At 43.7% G+C, this 21,142-nt stretch overlaps 1 long non-coding RNA gene across 1 annotated transcript; it reads left to right on the top strand.

Annotated features, from left to right (window-relative positions):
- Positions 1 to 1,038: 1,038 nt before the first annotated feature.
- Positions 1,039 to 17,281, top strand: LOC117884454. Its single transcript, XR_004647565.1, has 6 exons — positions 1,039 to 1,989; positions 6,518 to 6,714; positions 8,899 to 9,024; positions 14,538 to 14,627; positions 15,333 to 15,451; positions 16,869 to 17,281. It is a non-coding gene; the product is annotated as an uncharacterized LOC117884454 (long non-coding RNA).
- Positions 17,282 to 21,142: the final 3,861 nt, after the last annotated feature.

Raw genomic sequence — 21,142 nt, 5'->3', positions numbered from 1 at the left:
TGTGGGGTTTTGTTGGAGGGTGTTTGTGGGAGACTGCAGTATATCTACGGGGGGTTGGTATGGCATTGCGTGGGACTGGTATTTCTTTTTTCTCTGTGTTGTGTCATGGCAGTGTGTTTGGTGTGTTACTACTTGAGCGCTGCCGTTTTGTCAGCGGATTAGATTCTCTGAGTTTTGTTTTGCAGTTTGACAGTCTCCGATGTGAAGGTGATGCACCTCAGACACTATGCACAGGTAGGTCCTAATTATCCAGGGCATAGGTCTGGAAGTATCCGCTGTGCAAGCAGCTCATCCAGCCGGAAGGCCAACTCCAGTCACTCCGGAGAGGAACCTGGACCCTCCGCGAAACCTGACTCCTGCAGCTTGGGGCCCTCTTCACTGCCTGTTGGTTAGCCGCACTCGTGGGCAGCGAGCAGGATCAATAAGACACCTCCGACTCTTCTATTTACAAACTGGCTGCCTTCAGCAGCCAGGCTGTTTAAGCACTTCATTCCCATTCAGGAGGGCCATCTGCTGCCTTTTGCCGTAAGTCTCTCTGAAAACCCCAGCCTTGACAAGCTAGAGATATGTCAGTGCAGTTATCAGCAGAAAGCAACATCTGCCATGCCTGACACCCACTATTGTAGGCCATTTAATCTGTCCCCCTCCTCCCTTTAACTGCAGACAACAGCTCCCTATATTATATTTTCCCACTCAATTAGCACTATCATCCTGCTGAAATAGAGGCCAATTTACCTTTAATGACATCATTGTTAGGAGAGTGGCAGCGCCTGGTCTGTGGCTGTCACTGGCTTGCAGGAGGCAGGCTTGTCTCTCTCCACTAACCCTGACAGAGGAAGGGAAGAGCAGGGAGCCTATCCGAGGCAGCCTTCACCCCCGACCACAGACATTGTTTCCGACAGTTCGCAGAAGCAGTGTGGCGGAAAATTGAGTCCAGATTCATTAGGTTTTTCAGTGTGCTGCTCAAGTCAGTTAAATTGATACATTTCCTAACAAAATTGAAGTGCTTTGTGCTGCCAGCGGAAAGCCTGGTGACCCTGCTCGGCCCACTGAGCAGCCAAAACGAGTTGATGGATCCATTAGGCCGCTCAGAATGCTTTCCCCCTCTCCCTCCATTCCTGAGTGACACTGTAAATCTGAGCCAATTTCAGTCCCTAATCATCATTACAAACCCCTCCACTGTTCATTTATTACTCTACAATTCTAATACAGCACACGAATGGGTCAGCACACAGGGAGCCAACACAACTGCACAGACAGGCTTAAAGAGCCCATAATCCTTCCCAGCCTTTATCTGGGAAGCAAACCTGATTCCACTCCCAGCTCCCAAAGCCTGCTCTGGACTGGCGTTCAGATGAAGTCTGCCTGGCCTGGAGATCAGGAACAAGGGCTATTTAGTTGCTAGGAATTGGAGTGAGGGCTGCATGGCAGAGGGAGAGGAAACATCTGTCAGATGTAGGCATCAAAGGGAGACCTGGGGTAGGGGTCACAGCCATGGCTGCCTGCTTTAGAAATCGTAGTGCTGTGTGATTCCTGCAACGTCTGTCTGGCAGGGGGCTGGGATCAGCAGGAGGGATGCCTGGCACAGGGACCAAAATTAAGATAATTTGGCTTGGTTATTGGATTGACAGCTGTCTGGCGTGGCGGTCGCGTGGCAGAGATGTGGCAGGGTGATGGCTTGATGGCTGTGTGAAATGGCCACCATGTGTCAGGTATCTGGTAAAGCGATCAGAGTTTTGAGTCTGTCTAATGCGCTTGCCTGTGTAAGTTTTGCCTAGCAAGGAGCGAATGCATCATGTGTGCTACTGGGAAGATCTTGATCACTCTGGGCAGGTGGCTCATGAGGGGTTATTTGTGCTACCTAACTGATGGCTTATCAAGATTCTCCTTTAGCTCGAGAAAGAAAGCCCCTGCCACTGGATTCACGGGTTCCCGACTCGGGTCTTTGCAAAGATGAATACGTCATACCAGGTTCAACCCTCCCTTGTGGTGAGTAGTAAGATATTCCTTATTCACACACCAGGAAGAATGCACACAATGTGGGGATTGCCATCAGGGCCTGCGTAACCCCTCCTAGCTTAGGTTGTTCCAGCCTCTCTCATGAGAGTTAAATGAAAATCAGCCCTCCCTAACCCTGGCAGGTGAAGATGAATGCTGACTCAGTCCTCGACCTGCTGAGTGTGTTCGTGGGCTTGGATCGAGCACCTTTATGGAAAGCTGCAGGTTTGGTTTGATGGGACTGATCTTTATAATGTGCTATCAATCTCTCTCTAGGTGCAGAGGTAATCAAGGAATTTAAAAACACGCACAGTAGATAGTCTTTAAGGTGCCACCAGACTCCTTGTTGATGAACAGATTTATTTGGGCATAAGCTTTCGTGGGTAAAAACCTCACTTCTTCAGATGCATGGAGTGAAAGTTACAGATGCAGGCATTATATTCTGACACATGGAGAGCAGGGAGTTACTTTGCAAGTGGAAAACCATAGTACACTGGTTCTCCACCTGCGAAGTAACTCCCTGCTCTCCATGTGTCAGTATATAATGCCTGCATCTGTAACTTTCACTCCATGCATCCGAAGAAGTGAGGTTTTTACCCACGAAAGCTTATGCCCAAATAAATCTGTTAGTCTTTAAGGTGCCACCAGACTCCTTGTTGTTTTTGTAGATACAGACTACCATGGCTACCCCCTGATACAGTAGATAATCAGATTCATGGCATGTCCAGACACAAAACATTTATCCTGCTATTGCTCCCATTGAAATTAACTGGAGTTTTGTCATTGACTTCAGTGGAAGCAGGATCAGGCTTGTAGGGTTTGATCCTGCACAGAAGCAACTGCAGAATAGTCCATGTACACGTGCGAGGCATAAAGTCCTGAGCAGGACAGGGGAGCATGGGAGTGCAGGTGTGGCCAACAAGTTACTCCAGTCTAGTGCTAGGCGTAAGTGTCTGGTCGGGAGATGTCGTGATAGCTGCCGTATGACATTGTTACAGGAGAACTGGGCAACCCTGTCAGACCTGAATGGTGGTAAAGCTTCAGCTTTCTTTAATTTTTAATCCAGAGTTCTCAAAGTTTTCTGTGCTTGCTGCCCTTGTTAAAGGCAATGGTAAAAGTATGACATAAAAGTATAACCGCAAAAGAAAAGTACTCGAACATGCCAAACAAAACCGGACCTTACCCTTAGAGAACTGGCCCGTTCCCAGATGAAAAGAAGGCAACATGTAATTTCCTGATTAGACCTGGGCCTGGACACCAGGACTAACCACTATACTCTTGCAAAAATGCCATGAGATCTTTAGTGACCATAAGTAATCAGGACCTCTGTTTTCGATCTACCCAAAGATGGCAGTTCCAGCAGCACAGTGCCCCATAACCCCCTGCTGGAGCATTAGTTTATTTCTAACTCACACGGATGAGCGCCACCTACTGAATCACCAGCACAACTCCCTCCTGCAGCTCCTTGTGTGTACCTTGCATGTCTCCCATTCAAGACCTGACCTGGCCCAATCCTGTATCAATAAGCCATTTACTCCTTCTTCCCCCAGCCCATTAATAAAAATGTCATATGAACCCAGGCCTAGCCCCAATCCAATGGCTTTGCACTAGGACACATCCCCCTATGTCAGTACATTGCCACTTATCATTCCTCTTTGTTTACAGTCCTTCAGACTTCTTTCAATCCGTGTTGTTGGTGCTCATATCTAAGCCAATTTGGATTAATTTCTCAAGTAGCATTTTGTGAGGCACTATATCAAATGCCTTGCTAAAGTCTAGATGCATTACATCTTCGGTATGCCTTTCATCCGCTAATTTTGTAATTTGATCAAAAAAAGCTATCAACTTTGTCTGGCATGATTTGTTCTTTGTAAACCAATGTTGTTTATTGCTTCTGATTCCGTTATCCTCTAGGTGCTTTCATATCCACACAGAACAGCCTATTAATTCCTCCTCTGACACTTCAGGTTTGATAAAACTCAGCAGAACCTGCTACTCTACACAACTGGGTTCTGGGGCAGCTCACTCGCATCTGCTGTGACATATGTTCAAAGTGCACATTAAGGGCCTAATTCTCCTCTCCCTTACACCGGTGTAAATCAGGAATAAGTGAGATCAGTATCAGGCCCTGGAATCCTGAGGCATGTTCATACAGCAGATGTTCTGTTCTTTTTACGTGCCATATCCTGGAACCTGCTTTTACCTGCTGTTTCTAACACAGACCCATGGGATCTATTGTGACATAGGATTTGCTGTGACATAAAGTCCTATATTGGCTTAGCAACCTGGAATCTGCTTGTCACTCGATTCATTTCTCATACAACCAGATTGGACCAGTACAATAGTATAGAGACTGCTTCAATTGTTATTTAATGTGCGAATGTATGTAGTGCCTATTAACTAGGACTGTGAGATGCATTCAACCCACTCAAGATTCAGTCCTGGTTCAACCCTTTGGCAGTTGCAATAGCAGGCTAAATATTGTTCTTATTTGCAAAAACAGTCTTAGGTGTTTTGCCAGCCAGGGAGGAAGACATTTTGGTGTTCCCACAACAACAACAACAACAACGATTGGCCAATCAGTGGAGAAAAAAGAAAACAAAAAGACGCACCAAACAACCTGAGTGGCAGTGTCCCCTGAAGATTGGTACCCAGGTTGACTCTGATTGCCTGCCCATAGAACTAGCCCTGCTCCTTTGCACCCATGAAAGGCCACTGAGTCTTTCACAACCCTCTAGCATATGACACACTCCCCATCAGAATTCTCATCTAGTCCACTGGAACCAGAGGTTTGAGCATTGGCCTGCTAAACCCAGGGTTGTGAGTTCAATCTTTGAGGGGGCCATTTAGGGAACTGGGGTAAAAATCTGTCTGGGGGTTGGACTAGATGACCTCATGAAGTCCCTTCCAACCCATAATATTCTATGAGTCTACTGTGACATGGAATCTAGGCCTGACTTATCATGTGGTAATATAGTTCAGACCTCAGTACAGGTCACTTTTCCTTCTGTGGCACCTATTCCCGTTCTGGCATGGCTTATCAACATTGTGATGCAATATGGTGCTGCTACAGACCACAGAGATGAATATTTGGTTTAGACACAGGTCAATATGGGATCTATTCCAGCACACCATGTTGATGTTACTAATGGGCTATGCACACATGAGATGTAAGGGGTAAAGTCTTGGATCCACTGAAGTCAATGGGAGTTTTGCCATTGACTTCAGTCAAGCCAAGATTGCGCCTATAATGTTGATCCAACCCAATAGCTTCTACAAGGCATGAGCTGTGTTTGCATTGCCTATTGGGAATGACACAGCGCTACAGGACCTTCTGTGTGCATTTTATACAGTTTCACAAGACCTCTTGTACCAATAAGATGGTGCCTCTACAGCCAGCCCTCCTGGGAGCCATAATGCTGACAGCCCCGTAGGCTCTCCACTGATGCAAGATAGTGGAGTGAATTTCCAAAGTGTTGCATGAAGTTTTAGCTATCAAGCTCCCCACTTGAACGAGTGGGACTCGCAAGCTATGCAATGCTCTGTAAATGAAATGTATGACATGAAGTTCAAATCTCACCCAGCCCACTGGGATTTGCTCTGGTAAACGGAGCTGACACAGCCCAGTGGGATCTGTTATGACACACGTTGCTGGTACAACCCACAGCCCATTAAGTTGTGCTATGGCTTACCGTCCAGTTCTGGCACAGCCCACTGAAGCCTGATATGGCTCACTGAAGCTTAATGGGACTTGCTGTAATCTCATCTGGCATCCCAACAGATTAAAATGGTTTGTTTCAGAGTTGGACTGTGGCTTTCCTGTTTGTCATAATCTTGAGAAACATTGAATTAGCCCAAGAAGGAACTTAGTGTAGTAGGAAGACAGGACTTAGGATGTACATCTGAATCAGGGCTTGGGTGTGTGTGGAGTGAACCACAGACCCCAATAAAGTTAGGATCTGCTCCTCCACCTGAAAGTGCATTGAGGACTAAGAGGCATTTCTCCTTCTTGCACCATGGGTATTCCATGCTCACTCCTACGTTAGGAGAATGAGGAGGTGCTTTGGCTAGAATCAGTGCATGCCTTGCATTTGAATAGATAGCCCCGATTTCAATAAAACAGTAGAACAATAAAATCTAGCCATTGAAAACTCTTCATGAGACTGATTCATGAAGAGTCTGATAAAGGGCGGAGACCACTTTGCTATGGACACGAATAAAATACATTGCGATGTACATTTCCTCACAAGTCTGAATTTTCTCCTTGGGAAAAGGGGTAGGTTAGTGTTAGAACCACGTCTATTTAGGAGCTTCCCAGACCTTTCAGTGACTGTTTTTCAGGAAGGACTGCATTTATGAATATAGGTGTAGCGCTGACACTAGTGATCAGCAATTACCTACTGTTCCACCATAGGCTGGAGATTACAGCAATGTTATCTTTATTCATTATTAATCACATTTATCATGAGTTATTCCCAGAACATGACCATTGTTGTTTTATGGTTGTGCTTTTTTCCAGGGGAAGATCATTTAGTTACGGTGAGATGATGTAACAGACCTGGCGTGTGCAGCTGCATGTCATGAGACCACAAGGGGAGGCAGTCAATGTCACCTCTATTGCTGTCAAACCCTTCTCGAGGCAGTGATGGCTTTTCAGGGACCCTCCACCAGATACACAAGAGTTTTCTAGGGCACAACGTAGCAACCCTGAGAAAGGTATGTACGAGCCCCTGTGCATGTATGGAGGAAAGACAGGCTGACGAGAGAACACGTGTGTACTTTGAAAAGAGCCTGATTTTGCAGCTGCTTGTCTGTGCCCTGGGGTTTGTCAGCAGTGGTGGGGATAACAGTGTAACTATGCAGAATGTGTGATGGGAGGGTGCGTCTTATGTAAGCATGTGACTTTTCCTTAGAGCTACAGTCTACAAGCTTGGAGCCCAAGAGGTATCTTCAGAACATTTAACATGACCAAATTAACCCCCAGGGACAGGCAAACACTTGTTTACACAGCAGAGAAAAGCCAAGATGGAAATTTATGGTCTCACTAAAAGAACTTCTCACCTTGTGTACAGAGGAGAGGAAAGAGATAACAATATTTCCCATTGAAAGGAAGTAGAAAAGCTCTTAACAAATCAATACCCTTATTTAGTCAATAAACCCACAAAACACCCCCTCCAGGGGATAAACATGGAGAAAATTCATTGCTTGCAAACAGACACTCTCCACTTGTGGCCCTTGAGAAGCCGCTCGCTGTAGGCGTGCAGGTTTGTGTTTGTGTGTGCTCTGGGGTGTAGTGCCACAAGGGAGCTCTGTGGAATAAAGGTCTTTGAGGAGCCAACGAATATACAGGAAGCAACAGAATAGCCGAATGCCTGAATGTGCTTACATGGGTGATGGTTAGCTGGGTATGTGCATGCATTTCTGAGGAGAGGGGCTTGTGTACGTAGCACGAAGGTTAGTAACTCAGGCTGACGTCTCCTCTCACTTACACAGGTGCATACCTATTGGCTTCTATAGTGTTACACCGAAGTAATGAAGAGGAGAATTGGGCCCTCAGAATGCCTGTATGTCTCTTTGAAGTAAGGGGTCAATTCTGTTCCCTTTTACACCAGGGTTAATCTGGAGTAACTCCCTTGAAATTGTGGGCTCTTCTGGATTTACACAAGTGTACTTGAGAGTCGAATTTGGTCCAAGTTGCTCCTGGTCATGGGAATGAAAGTCATTGCTAGTGGATGGCATTTCCAAAGGGCCCTCAGGGAGTGAGGCATTGAAAGTCAATGGGAATTGGGTGCCTAAGTCCCATTGGAAAGCCCAGCCAGTGTCTATATTGATTCTAGGAGAGGGTAGTGTAGATGGGGTGAAGGTTAGTCCAGTGTATCAGAATGGAGTTGCATGTGTGTACTAGGACAGAGGTTAGTAGGGAGGGCAGCTGGTTGACACAAGGACAGTATGGATGGATGTCTGCTCGCTCATCTTGTATAGTGTGAGATGGTGATTGGGAGTAGGGATGTCTACACTGTAAGGAGGGGAGTAGGGATGTCTACACTGGGGAATTTGGTAAGGTCCTAAACTGTGTGCCTGAGGTGATCCTCTGGTGTTCGCAGGGCAGGTATCAGTGCAGGGGGAGGGGTGATCCAACTGGACATGCCGTTGCATATGTGGATCAAAGGGAAGAAGTTTGTCTTTGTGTCCAAAGGAAAGCGTTTGATCCCCACATAAATAATGTCCATATGCTGTGCATGAGATCGGAAGAGCCAGGGTTCTGCAGGCCAGGACTGCGGGTGGGGGCGGGGAAAGTGTTCACATCTCTTGCCTGCACTTTGCCCGAGTCTTGCCAGCACTGTTACCACCATATTTTGCAAGGTGCTGAGGACAATCTGGAGGGTGTTGAATGACTTCATTCACACCGAAGATCACAGACTTGCCAGCCTCAGACATTCATATGTCAAGAGTCAGACCCACAAAAAAACATGAAATTGGTTTAAAAATCATGACATTTAAAAAATAATAAATTCAGGGTTATTTTTATTTACTTTTTTTTTTGAGCCTTTAGGGCTCACACTTTCAAGGTTTACTTCATAACCATAAACACTAGAAATTTACTTTAAAAAAAAAAAGCAGAGATTTTCCCTTAATCACATGACTCCAAGAGCTTGGGCCTTAACAAAAACACTGATTATCATAAGTCTCATGAGAGTTGGCAACACAGAGCTGATGGAGGTGGAGAGTACGCAGCATTTCCCAGGAGACACTCAGCATTTTGCAGAATTGGGCCCTTAATCCTTCATTAGCAGCATGAACACCTAATTCACTCACTAATTATTTTGAAACAAACAAAACAGATGAGTGCGGGTGTAATTTGGCTTGAGTCAGCAGGGAAACTTTGCGCTTTGGATGCAGATTCCCTCTTCCATTGCTGTGCAAATCACAGTGAATCTTCTAAGATGCCCTGCAGACAGTGCTAATCCTCAGCAGAAGGCGTGGTCATAGGAGCCGATGGATATGCCAGACCAGCATGGTACACAGGTAAGTGTCATGTGTGCTGGGATTCATGGTCACATGTTATAGTAGCGGGCTAATAATAATAATAATAATACCTAGCAACTGTCTAATGTTTTTCATCCACAGATCGCAAAGCGTTTGACAAAGGAGTTCAGTACTGCGATCCCTATTTTACAGCTAATACTCAAAACGGTGTCAAAGTTGAAATATAGACTTCTATCGAAAGTTAACTGTTAAATTCAAAATTCATTCATGTAATGGGACTGGGTATGTGAAACTTCACCAGCTGTCCATAGAACTGGGAATCCATCAGCTGACATCAGAGCCACCATGTAAACTTTTCCAGCTCACATTAAAAAAAGGGACAAGAAATTATATCTATCCGTCACCAAATGAAGGACCATAGTCTACGGTTCATTGTTGTACAAAATTCCTATTGACACAAACTTCACTTATCAATTTAACTCTTAGGTGCTCAAACTGGCCTCCAATATTGTGGCTGCAATTCTGCACCTGCACTTTGTAGGGGCAATTTATTACACCCACAACTAACCCCATTATAGTGTCTCGTTGCCTGATTTGAAGCTGCACGCTGCAGTCACATTGCGAGGCTTCTGAATGAGGGCAACTGCATCCACAACATGTGCCCACTATATCAGAGGCAGTTTTTGGGGCAATGTAGGCCTAAATCCTTCTCCATCGGTCCTGGTGTGACTTACTCTGTCTCTCACTTCACAGCATTGCCAACTCTTGTGATTTTATCGTGAGTCTCACAATATTTTTTCTGAAAGACCCTGTTCCTGGCAGCATGTGATTGGGGGAAATCTCAGCTAAAAAAATAGTTTCTAGATTTCACGGTTGCCCAGAACAGCTGGAAAACATGCCCCAAACACACCTGGAACTCACTGGTGAGTTAGGAATTTCAAGTCTTCCTCGTTGCTGCTCTGCAGAGATTATATGAATTGTTGCAGCTACCAAGTTCTGGCTCTTTAACTCAAGCTGGGACAGTTCATGCTTGTGCCCAGTTCTCTCCCTGGTGTGTCACTGAAGAGAGTGGTTGTCCCACGCCCGAAAGACCCCCGAACCAGAAGGCAAGTAAAGAAGAACCTGAAAACATCATTTTAAAAATACTCTCATGCTTTTGGGGCCCCGACTCATGATTTTTGAATGCTGGGGTTGACAATGCTGCGTGTATTGGCATCTAATTCTTTACTTTGATCTTCCAATATCTTTTTTAACGTAAGTTAAAAAGTGTGTGTGCGTTTATTTTATATTTACAAAAAATACATACCCTTATGTCATGGAGCAAAGGGTTCCAGTTTTTAATTAATGAGTCCAGCCAGGGAACAAAAACTATATTGCTGGTTAGAAAACTTATTCACTACTATAATCATGCATAACACAAGAAGAAGCCACCTCCTCTCCCCAGCTCTCCCCAGTATTAATTTGCACAAAATAAAGGCAGCGAAAGAGGGGTTTGGAGCATTCCCTTGCAGAAGCCCAGGCAGGCCTGGTGCTAGCTGGACAGAAGGGAAAAGGTAAATTAAAACACTTTAGCAGAACATTAAAGAAGTCAATACAAAGCACAACTTTGTCTCAGGGCAGGTTGGTGGTGGTTCTTCTAATGCATATAAAGCAGCCGGTTTGACAGCACTGGAGAGTAAAGCCCTCCATTCATAGACCAGACACAGCTCAAACAAGGACAGTGCAAGCTACTGCCACTTCCCTGCCTTAATTGGAAGCATTCCAGCTCCAGGACAGAGTGGGCAATTCATCCCCTTGGCCTCTTTGCTCAACTGCCAACAATGGGGCCACTTGTAAGGGTGGTTTTGTGACACCTGTTCACTAGGAACTGACTGAGTCCAACTCATTTCACATAGGCCCCTGAGCCACCTCACCTCCTTTGGTGAGATATTGATGTTTGAATACAAAAATTGGGCCAGATTTTACAAGCGGTTGCCCCCGTGTAAATCCAGAGTAACTCTTTTGAAGGCAATGGACTTACTCCAGATTTACACTGGGACATCTGAACAAGAAACGGGCCCATTGCTTCCAAGAGCTGTGGAGAATTGTAGATTTCCTTGTGTGTCTGTGCGTCTCTCTCTTAAGTGTCTGTCTGTATTGAAGACCATACTGGGTGTTATACGGCTAGATCCTCCGCTGGTGTAAATCAATGTAGCTCCACTGAAGAAAAATTGATGGAACTCCATCGAGGCCAATGGCAATCATCAGTGTGATGGTCAGGGCCGATATATCCTCTCTATTCCAGCAGCTCCACTTTCTCTCTAGAGTTCCCTTCATGCAACAATGCTGAGCCGTCTTGTCAGCACAATTTCGTAGCATGCAATGCCACAGATCTGCCTTTCTTGCAGTATTTTTGAGCACGCTTTTTGGGATCACTCTTTTGGAACATTGTAGGAATAGCAGTACCATGGTATTTCTGCCAGTTCCTATCCAGCTCCTAGTCATATCGTAGAGCTAATGTGAACAGAGATGGGCATTCCCAATAGTATTAATTAAAAACATAACTAAACTTTGCCTGATCTTATTTATACTCTGATATAATGCAAAGCCCTACCAAATAATACTTTCCACTTCTTCCATCATGGGATCTTAAAGTCCTTTTGACTGTTGATTAATTAATCCTCACAACTGCAAGGTATGCAGGTAGTGCTATCTCCGTTTTACAGCTATAAAAAGAAAGGCACAGAAGAACTTCTTTCTGTGTCCCCTGAAGACTTACTCCAGAACTGGGAGTAGATCCCAGATCTCCTGACACCCAGTCCTGAACTTTAGGCACAAAGACATCCTTCCCCACAATAAATGGCTGTCAAGTAGAGCTGTCATCTAAAAAATGTTCTGAAATTTTCCTTCTTTTGGAGAGAAGATTGTTGGATTCTTTACTTGGGATAAACACTATAAATTGGCAGGAAAGGAGGTGAAGACCAAGGGCTAGATTCTGATCTCTTTTACTCTGGTGTAAATCTGGGGCAACATCATTGTCTCAGTGTACACTGGATATACACTGATGTTTCTGAGATCAGGGTCTGGCTCCCATTATCTAGCGTCTAAGATTCTATTTGCTCCATGCTGAAAATATAAGGGTCAGATTCTGATCTCAGTTACATCAGTGTAAATTAAGGGCAACTTCATGGCCTTCAATAAAGGTAGTCTGGATTGAGACTTATGTAATAGATGAGAGTCTGGCCCTAATTATCTACTTCTACCATAGAAATTATATATAATGAACTGACGTACATATGGAGGTCAGGATATTAAAGGCACCAAAAGTCCCCAAAATATGCAACCTGTGTTTACTCAAAACAGAGACATCTGGATCTCCAAATTTAGAAATGATTTTCCTCTTTCCAAATGGGTAATAAACCAGCAAGCGCGGTACATATTTTTTTTTCTATTTTGAATTCTGTTAACTGACAATTTAACCTAAAAGCCTTTGTATTTTCTACTTGTACAGCTGTAAATAGAGACTGACAGTTTATTTTCAACATCCTGGTTTAAAAAAAAAAAAAAACATTTGAAATAAATACTTATAGGTCCATGACAGACGTGTAGCTGATGCTCCATAGCAATCTTGTGGAGCTGTCACACTCCGTGATCGGTCTTTTACAAACACAAACACTGTTGATTTCTTATCAAATGTAAAACCGCCACTGCTCTTTCTTAAATGGTTACCACTAGCATGAAATTGACATTGTGAATCACATGTGACACTGACTTGTCTGCCTTGTAATTGATCTGTGCTTAGGAAAGAGACAGAGCCTGTACAAGCTTCAGTCCCAATCACTGACTTTTCAGCACACACCAAACTCCCAGCAAGCTGCTCAGGACCCTAGTGATAGCAAATTGTTGTAAATGATAGAAAACTGTAAGGGGGAGAGAGGGAGAAAAAGAGTTTGATTCATATAAGGGGTTGGTTTTTTTTTTACACTGATTCTCTGAGGTGTCAATTTCAATTTCAATTGATTCATTATTATGCATATCAAACTGCTGTCATTGGCTGCTGCAGAAATGTATTCCTTTTTGTAAAAAAAAAAGGAGGAGGAGGGATGTGAGATGGCACATTAAAGAGGTTTTGGAAGCTGCCTGTGCCATCCTGAGATTGGCAGAAAAAAGAGAGATTGGCAAGTTAACGGGATCCCATTCTGTTTGCTTAACCAAATGCCATTTGAAAACAAAAGTCTGTCGGGGTGTCAGTGTCAGAATGAAATTGCAAACAGATCACTCAGGCTCCAGGAGCCGGTGCTACCGCCCACCATCTAATCATAATATCACCACCTACTAGCATAAGGGGGCTTTCTTTTCAGTTCTGATCATTGCGGTGTGGTCATTCTGGCTTGTGTTCAGCCCAGGCAAGGCCATGCCAGAGATTTGCAGATCTCTCCCCATTTCTCTCCTCCCCACTTCTTTTTATTTCTCAGTGTCAACTTGGATCTGTCTACGAGGTAACACATGATCATTGTCCAAGAAATTCACAGCATTCCTTTCCAGGACAGAACATTACTAATGATTCCTCAGGACTCAGCTCTTTTATATAACACAGGTTAAAGGGATCAAAAAAAGCTTTCCTGAGCCTCCCAGTCAGGCAGCCAGAGTCCCTCCTCATTTTGGGTGAAATATCATAAAACTGTTACTGCCGTGAATTTGGATGACCATATAAAATAAAACGCAGTATGTTAATTAAATAGCTATAGAGAAGCATTGTGTGACTATATAATTATGTTATTATTAGTCAGGAGTTTGAGGCTGAGTGGTAATAGATTATAACACTCAAAAATTAATCTGTTTTTCATGCTACTTGTTTATTTAATCTGAAATATATTTGTTACCATGGAGCAATGATGTCACCAGTATGAGTGACATCCATAAATGAAGAATTAAGTTAGTTTATGAAATGCTCTGTATGTGTAAGCTTAACGTTACCATGTGAGCAATCTCATTGAACTCAGTCGGCTCATTCGCTAGTGTCCAGTAGAGCACGTCTTTAGCGATTGCAGGATCAGGGCCTTGCATGTTATATCACCGGTTGTGAAAACTCAGTTATTGTGATACATATGCTCACATCTGTGTTTAAACATATGTATGGGTGTATGTATCAGCAGGGGCTCAAATTTACAGATTTTCAGAGTTCATTGCAAACAGTTGCTTGACTCTGGGTAATCGCTGGTTTATTTATAGTTGTTTGGAGGGCACTAGGAGGGGCGCTGTATGTGCTATCCACTGCAAGAAGTTTAACTTAATGCGATGTCACATTTAATTTATTGAATCCACCCAGTTGCTATGGCACTGAGCACATAAAAATCAATCGACAAATAAGTGAAATTGGTGTCAATGGGAATTTTGTACAAAGATGAACAGTAGAATACAGCCCTTCATTTGGTGAGGGGATGATATAATTTTGTTTTTTGAATGTAGCTTTACCTCCTCTTCTTGGGAGGGGTGCATTGCCTGGTGCAGAGCTATAAATATGTCTGTGTTGATTTTGTTCAAGAATAATAAATATGTTTTCCTTTTGCCAGATTTATTGGGACCTTTGACATTCCAGGATAGAATTTTCATATTCAGGTCTAAAACTGACTGGCTAGTGCGTCCAAAGGAGATGAAGCTCGGTAACAGAATAACAAATATATTTCTGAGAGAATCCTTTACAATGTAATGATGATTATTTTGAGAACCAGGCAGGGTAGAGAGTAAATGGTAATTCTTCCAGGATTCTTTGATGGTAAAATAACAATCTGGTCAACATTTTCAAAATATTGGGTCCTTCTTTGCATGCCTGAATCTGTGAGTCTAAGGTCATCACGAGGATTTTGCCCATAGTGCATTTTCAAAACAAGTGCTAATCCACAAAAGAGGTATCCACAACTGGTTCTGTCCCCCACAAAAATAAATTGTAGGATGTAAGTGTGCAAATGAAATCTTCAAAACAAACAAACAAACAAACAAAAAACCCAAAACCAACAACAAAACTTTCCTTCCAGACAGCTTAAACCCAGGTCTCAGAAAAATTAGGATTTTACAAAGTACAGTGAAAATAGTGTATAATCCCTCTAAAATGTCCCTGTGTTCTGGATTAGAAGAAGGGAGGCAAAATTCCATGGGGGAAACCGACACGTAGGAAAGCTAGATATTCCATTTTGGGCCTTGTGGCGGGATGCCTTCTAGTTAAACACGAGTCCCCTAAACTCCCCATAATTGTCCAAATCACCATTTATAATCATCCGAACAACAGGTTTACAAACCAAAACAGCAAATCCTGATGAATAATCTGAGGAGGACAATTCATTACATGTAGCTTTCTTTTTGCTGTGCAGCTGCAGGAGAATTCATGAAAGATTTCCAACAGACATGATTCTAGTCCATCCGTTCTAGGAGCTAGCGAGTGAACCCAGAGAGGCGACTGGCTCAGACTCACAATGATAAACATGTCAAGGTATCAAAATCATTTATTTCTCCACGTACCAGGGCTCAAGGTTATGCTGAGGCTTACTGCCCCTATCCGAGCACCCAGAAGCACAGGGTCAAATTCTCTCTGTGTGGACATAACTACCCCATTTTCAAAAGTGCCGAAGTGACTTAGAGGTCTACGTTCCAACATTTTACCCTGTCTCCAAGTGTAGGCTTTATTGATTTATTTGTGGTCTCTCACTTTGGGTTTTTCTTCCCCCACTCTGTCCCACCTTTGCACACGCAGCAACCTGCCAATCAGGGTACTGTAGGACCTTATGAAGTAGCCTTTGGATCAGGCCTGAAGTCAATGAAAAGACTCTCTCCCTGATTTCAGACAGACTTTGGAACAGGCCCCCGGTCTTCTGTTTTGAAGCAAGCCCCACAATACTGCCCCCCACCTCCAACCCCCATTACCCTGTAAAGCCGTTGGTGTGTCAAGGGAGTTATTGGGCATGGGATTTTTATCATATCCCCGCCCGCAGCTCTCCAATAGGATGGTATCTTTCGGGCTGTTGGAAAGCAGAGGGCTTGGGATACAGATTGTGTACAACCCCCAGGCAATCTTGATTATTCTTTGCCTCCGGAGAGCACACTGGGGGGTGAGGTGGGGAGGAGCCAGCAAAGGGAAATGCTCTGGCCTTTCCTCACCCATCCTGCAGCAAGCAGGGAGGCAGAGAGAGAGGGAGGGCCAGGCTCCTGGCCAGTCCTGTCTTTCTGAAGAGTCGGATGGGGGGGAGGGGTGTGAAAATGAAAACTTTAAGGTATATGAACTGTGAAATTAAATCGAAATACTCAAATAAGGAATCAAATAACAACATAAGCAAAGATGTTTACCAGGGCTTGAAGTTAAATACAGATTTTTTTTCATAAAGCCTAACACAAAATGCAATAAAGTTCTGTGGAATGTTAAAAATAATTTACAGTGGAAAAAAAATGTTCCCTACTGCCATAAACCTTGTTGTGCAGTGTCGCTTACCAGGTATCAGTCCAGGAGCAGCAGGAAGCATGCACTGCTCCACCTCAGCCAGGATTTCACTGCCCAAAGGAATCACAGTAATATTTAGTAGGCATAGTGCCTTTCTTATCTGCACAGTATCTAACAAACAGTCGTTAATTAATCGGCCGTGCAGCTCTTAGAACTGCCAAGAACTCTAGCAAAGGGCCTGAGTGGATTCTGTGATCCAGATCTATTCAAAGGGTCAAAGTCCACACTGACATTACACCCCTTTGGCGTCACTGGAGCTGCACAGGGCATAAGTCAGTTCGGAACCCGGCCCACTATGCTTCACTGTCCATCTGGACTTTCCAGTGCCTGGTTAGACGCTGAAGTTTTCTGGCCAAGGAAATTGCTGCCTCACAGAATGCTTATTTCTTGACTATTCCCCTTCTTTCTCCCATAGCGTGTCTGACATTAACACCACGAACTGACAGCACAAAGGCAGCATCTGGATGGCATAGCCTGTGGCTCTCGAGTCACGGCTGGTGGACTTGTGGTACATTCAGATATATTCATTAAAACACTAATCAAGCAGAAGCTCATTTGTGGAATTGTCTTGGAATAAAAAAAAATGGCCAAAGTAAAACTGCTGCAGTCCTGAACTACTCCTGCGATAAAAGAGATTTGACAGCCCAATCCAGTTAACTCCATCATTGCTTTTTGACGGCGAATCCGTTTTTGTCAGTATGTAGTGAAACGTTAAGACTCTACCACCCAGGTACAATATATCAGGCTACAGCAGAGAACAGGAGTGTATTTGCTTTGACATGTTGTACCTGGCTTCTTGTTCAGCAAAAAAAAAAGGAAAAAGAAAGAAAAAGGAAAAAAAAAGGTGTGTGGTATTACACAAGCTTGGAGGACTGGGGTTGTATTGATACGCACACATATATACATAGAAACATACTTATGTATTTATAAGAATATGTGGGACAGATCCTCAGCTGGTGTCAATAGAGCAGCACAATTATTGACAGATGAGACTCTGGCCATGTGTATGTGTGTAAATATTATATAATAATATATCACACACACACACACACACACACACACATATATATATGGTGCAAAATACATGCAGGTTATTCCACGCTCATATATATCTAGATAAACTGCATGCATTTTGTACCTTTAATCTTCTTAACCCTGCCCAGTAATCTAACTCTGTTGGGACTATTGCTTAAATTCTCAAATGTTTTTTTAAACCATTTCTCTAACCCTCCGAATCTGTTCAGCAGCTCACCCAACACCCACCATTTTTAATAGAAAGCACCAATCCTCAAAACGTTCTTCTTTTCCCTGTGGCACCCTAGATCATGTAGGAGGAAGGGTTGGAAATTACGTTGGTCTGAGGTCCAAGACTTGATATATTCAATCGTGGATCAGTGACTGTTTTTAAGGGCAGATGTCTCTTGGTGAACCTTCAGGCCTAGAAACAAATGGTGTATCCCACTGGACATCTTAGAATCCCAGCTCTCCTTTGGCACTAGGATAAAGCAGTCAGTGTAAGTGCTGGAAGATCATGAGATACGGACCCATAAAATCCCTGGTTTGAATATCTTTGGAATTTGTTTTTAACTAGAAGTAAGAGGGAATGGTTGGTTATTTGATCTGTTTTCCAACAGCAGGTGGGCTGCTGCAGAACAAGGCATTAGTGCAAAGGTGAGGCTGAGCTCTGAAATTTGGACCCAAACGTAAGACTGAACTTTCTCCCAGTTTCCAGGGAAGGAAGGGCATTTGGCTCTGGAGTTCCAGTTCAGACCCATTTTAAGGATGAGGCAATCTGACCATAAGGGAAGCCTAGTACAGCCTAGTTTTTCAGCTCATTCTATAGGAGTTTGTATTATATCCCTGTGGTGCTTTGAGTTACAACTGGTCACGCTAGGTGCAATCCTGTCACACAGAAGTAGGTGACGAAATTCCTATTTGACTTCAAGGGGAGCAGAACTGGGTTATTCAAAGGGCTGGGTGGTTAGTGAGAGGGGCTCTGATGGGTGCCATTTCTTCCAAGGGGCTGGTTACCTGTGGGGGTTCGTGACTGGCACCACTTGCCATCCTATGGCATCACATAAGTAAGCCCATTCAAGGTGGCCTTTGTGAAAAACTTTTATAAGGCAACAGGGAGTGCCCAGAGGGCAGCGCTATACTGGTGGCTTGCCGGCCTGTGCTCTGTGTATTGGATAAGGAGATACAAATGTGCTAAAACTAAACTAATTTCCAGCCTGTGTGAGGAAAGAAAAATGACTGTTACTATCGTGGTCTGGTTGGAAAGTCTCGGTCTCTGGGGGCTGGAACAGAATCCTTTGTGCCATCAAGTCCCAGATGCATCATGTACCGGGCAGAACTTTAGCTTACAATTTGGGATTAAAGTAAATCCCAGTATTTTTCTGCATGCCTGCCTGCTCCCCGGCTCCCAGAGACTGCTGGGTAACTGCCTATTATCCCGCGGTTCCACTCCAGTGCCCTCCCCAATAAAACTTTTCATATCCTTATAAACGAACTAGATTGCCGTGTTATAAACATTTACACTGTGCTAACAGATCATCTCCGCACATCAGAATTGGCTAAATTCCCTTTTCCAGATGAATATATTGAAGGAGATTAGAGATATGATAGCTTTTCAGATTGCTGAACCCAGAGAAATTAGTTTAGTGAGCATTTACAGAGGCTAAATTGGAACCATTAAATAGTGGATTAAATTGATGGTACTTTCATTGTCTGTCCTTCGGTACTGCTGTAAAATCAATTAGCCGTCACTATTCCATTCTCCATATAGTGAGATTGTCAGCCTGGCTAGGAGCTGCAGAACCTCACAGCAGTAGCAAGCAGTGTGAAAATACACCTATTAGGTGATGTGGCATGAAATAACATCATAGGGCAGAATGTCCCAGTGAGATTTATCCCAGCCTTATCTCTACTTTAACAGAGAGGGGACAGACAATAGTCTCTGGTGACACTCTTATCCTTAGAACATGTGCACTGGGATGCTCTCTGGACTGACAATTACTATGTCCCCTCTCAACTGTCCTGAATTTTGCATCAGAAATCCTCACCGCCCCCTCCTTAAACTGGCAGGGTCCCATATTAAGAGCAGAGGGTTTGGAAAGCATAGACTTGGCTCAGATTTTAAACAGCCAAACTTCCAGCTAAACGCTTTTGTTATTCAAGTCCACTGCGATGTAAAGTTCCAAGTCCTGTTAGTCTGATTATTTATTCATATAATATAGTATGTGTCACGTGTACCATGGTGCTTTGTGGCAAATTAAGTCAAACAAACATACCGAAGGTGCTACCACAGCTATGTTGCACTTTCACCCAGCAACGCGCAGTGCTTTACAGACATCAATGTAAATGATGTGGTAGGAATGATTATAGCTGTGGTAGGAATTATTATATCATTTGCATAAAGGGGGAAACTGAGGCACCAAGAGGTTAAGTGTGGTCTTGTCCAAGGTCACAGAGCGAAGTGGTAGCAGAGCCAGGCACAATTAAACACTTCATATTTGTGGGTACATATTTTCACCCTGATTTACAGATGGGAAAAATGAGGCACAAAAGCGGTTAAATGACTTGCCTCAGGTCACACAGTAAATCAGTGGGAGAATTTGGAATAGAATTCAGGCCTCCCAGCTCCTACTCTGGAATGCTTTCTACAGGGCCACACTGCCAGGGCTATAGGAAACCTGAGTAGAACCTGGAAGTCCTGGTTCCCAGGCTGTTGCTCACGCTCTTAGCTGCCACTACCTCCTGCAGAGGGAAATTTAAAAACAATTAGGAATATGAAGCTTTTAATTTTCAGTTTTAAAGCGTTGACCCACTTTTTGGAATTTTTCCCAGTGATCCCTCACACTCCTCTTTTAAAGAGATTTGGCCCTGATTTGTGGTGGTTAGAGCTAGGGAGAATTAGCTTGTCATAGAGTTTAAAGGGAATATTTTTCATCCTGGGAGGGGTGGGTGTGCTGGGCTATTTTCAAGTTTTAAACTCAGCCTGGAGATGGGAAATAAGAACATTCCAACTAATTCCATCTCTGTTTCTTTGGGGTTAACGTGGCAAACTCCTGAATTTTTCATCAATGTTCATTTAACTGCCCTTCAATAAAGAACCATTAGACACTGCATTTAATGTTCTACTAAACTGACAATAGAAACATATTGACTATTTTCTTCCTGGTGTTATTTTTAGTGCTATTGTGAACAGAGGTGAACTTGAACCACAAGTTCAAGGAGTTGCATCTGAATTTGCCCAAAGTTTGGGGTGTTTGGGTTTGGTCCGTTATAGAGACAGGGTGAGACATGGGGTGAATTCCTGGCTAGAGTGAAGTCAATGGGAGCTTTGCCATTTACAACAATGGAGACACATGTTCTCCCAGAAGTTTAGATTCAGTTCTGAACAGCCTCCAAAACTTGGGAGTTGGGTGTTTGGAATCAGGGTTTCAAGTTTGAGCCCTTCTCTAGTTAACGGTTTCATTTATGGAATTGGCTCTCCACCTCACCCAATCCTCACATCTGCTCAGCCGTGAAGGATCTGAAGCCATATCATGATCAGTAGCGCTGTGACTATCTCAGGTTTTACTATTGGTAAATATGTGCAAAGCCTAGGTACAGCTTCAGTGAGCCAGTTCATTAGCTGGAACACCCCAAATCACAATCTCCTGTGTCCCAAAGGACTTCCTCTCCACG

The sequence above is a fragment of the Trachemys scripta genome, chromosome 10, assembly GCF_013100865.1.
Source record: "Trachemys scripta elegans isolate TJP31775 chromosome 10, CAS_Tse_1.0, whole genome shotgun sequence".
Classification (NCBI taxonomy): Eukaryota; Metazoa; Chordata; order Testudines; family Emydidae; genus Trachemys; species Trachemys scripta.
Note: the sequence above shows the minus strand (reverse complement) of the source record. Positions and strands in the feature narration are given on the sequence as shown.